The 2,250-nt window shown below is 46.1% G+C and overlaps 1 pseudogene; it reads left to right on the top strand.

Annotated features, from left to right (window-relative positions):
• The first annotated feature begins 302 nt into the window (after positions 1 to 302).
• Positions 303 to 1,285, top strand: LOC103724942 (annotated as a pseudogene).
• The last annotated feature ends 965 nt before the right edge of the window (positions 1,286 to 2,250 follow it).

The following is a 2,250-nucleotide window of genomic DNA, read 5'->3' as shown; positions in this document are numbered from 1 at the left end:
GGCTAGGGAGACTGCTCAGTTAGTAAGGTGGTTGCCACACAAGCATGAGGACCTGAGTTTGGATCCCCAGCACCCATGTAGAAAGCAGGGTATAGCAGTGTGCCCCTGAAAAACCGACACTAAGGGAGGAAGAGACAGGAAGAGCCCTAGAGCTTGTTGGTCAGCCAGTCTAGCTAAATCAATGAGCTCCAGGTTCAGTGAGAGACCCTGTCTAAGAAAATAAAGTAGAGGCTCTCTGCTTCTCCCCATTCTAGAGACAGCCACATCTTCTCATGCAGTACCAGCCTCATCCCTGAGACACAATGGTGAAGGTTGGAGTGAACAGATTTGACCATATTGGGCCCCTGGTCACCAGGGTTGCCTTCAACTCTGGCAAAGTAGACATTGTTGTCATCAATGACCCCTTCATTGACCTCAACTACATGGTCTACATGTTACAGTATGATTCCATCCACGGCAAGTTCCGCGGCATAGTCAAGGCTGAGAATGGGAAACTTGTCCATCTTTCAGGAGCGAAATCCCACCAACATCAAATGGGGTGATGCTGGTGCAAAATATGTTGTGGAGTCTATTGGGGTCTTCACTACCATGGAGAAGGCTGGGGCCCACTTGAAGGATGGAGCCAAAGGGGTTATCATCTTTGCCCCTTCCGCTGATGCCCCCATATTTATGATAGGCGTGAACCATGAGAAATATGACAACTCCCTCAAGATTGTCAGCAATGCTTCCCACACCACCAACTACTTAGCCCCCCTGGCCAAGGTCATCCATGACAACTTCAGCATCGTTGAGGGACTCATGACCACAGTTCATGCCATTACAGCTACCCAGAAGACTGTGGATGGCCCCTCTGGGAAACTGTGGCATGATGGACGTGGGACTGCCCAGAACATCATCCCTGCATCCACTGATGCTACCAAGGCTGTGGGCAAGGTCATCCCAGAGCTGAACAGGAAACTCACTGGCATGGCCTTCCGTGTTCCGATGCCCAACGTGTCTGTCGTGGACCTGACTTGCTGCCTGGAGAAAGTTATTAAATATGATGACATTAAGAAGGTGGTGAAACAGGCATCCAAGGGCCCCTCTAAAGGGGATCCTGGGATATACTGAGGACCAAGTTGTCTCCTGCAACTTTAACAGCAATACCCACTCTTCTACCTTTGATGCTGGGGCTGGCATTGCCCTCAACAACCACTTTGTCAAGCTCATTTCCTGGTATGACAACGAATTTGGCTACAGTAACAAGGTGGCGGACCTCATGGTCCACATGGCCTCCAAGGAGTAAGAAGCCCTGAACCACTCACCCAGCAAGAGGAAGAGAGAAACCCTTGGCTGGGGGGGGTCCCGGCCCCAACTCAGCCCTCAACACACTATCTCCCTTCACAGTTTCCATCCTAGACCCCCAGAAGAATTGAAGGGGTTTAGGGAGCCCTACTCTCTTGAATACCATCTATAAAGTTCATTGTACCCCCCCAAAATAAGGTAGAAAGAGATTAAGGAAGACAACTGGTATCAGTTTTGGGCTTCCACATGTGTATACACACACACACACACACACACACACACACACACGCACAAAAGAAACTTTGAAGGATCCTCACTGATGGTACAATTAACTCTATATTCCTTGATGTGATATTCAAGATCCTTGATCATTTGTCTTCAAGTCCAACTTTTTGCTTTCAATTGCCTCCAAAGCCTTGGAAATTCATGCTTTCACAAAAAGACATGATTGTTCATGTCGGGGATGATTTAGCATTCTAGACCATCTGAGAGTGTTTTCATTTTATACATATATAATCTTTTTATTTCTTCTTTAATCTTTTTTTATTGTTTTAAATAGCATCTTGCTAGGTAGACCAAACTGGCCTTTAACTCACCATGTAGCCTCAAGTTCATGATAATCCTCCTTCCTCAGGCTTCCAGAGTGTTGGGATTACAGAGGTAAGTCACTACACTTAGCTTCATTTTTTGATTTCTATTACAGGTAACATTTTCTATGTCTGTCTCTTTTATTCTTATGAGTTCTTTCAGGCCAGAGGACAGGTTAGTTCATGTTTGTATCCTTAGGACCAACAAACTGTCATCACTAGGAAGACTATAAAATTTACCAAGCTTGGATACTTGTGAGAGTACCAGGGTATACTGCGAACTACTATTATGTTAGGGTCACAAGTAAAACCTGGGGTTTATTGCTACCCTACGAGTCACTGGAGGATAAAGTTCAGATGCCCTTTTAGGACACGTCAA

The sequence above is a fragment of the Nannospalax galili genome, unplaced genomic scaffold, assembly GCF_000622305.1.
Source record: "Nannospalax galili isolate Female #2095 unplaced genomic scaffold, S.galili_v1.0 scaffold186, whole genome shotgun sequence".
Taxonomy (NCBI): domain Eukaryota; kingdom Metazoa; phylum Chordata; class Mammalia; order Rodentia; family Spalacidae; genus Nannospalax; species Nannospalax galili.
Note: the sequence above shows the minus strand (reverse complement) of the source record. Positions and strands in the feature narration are given on the sequence as shown.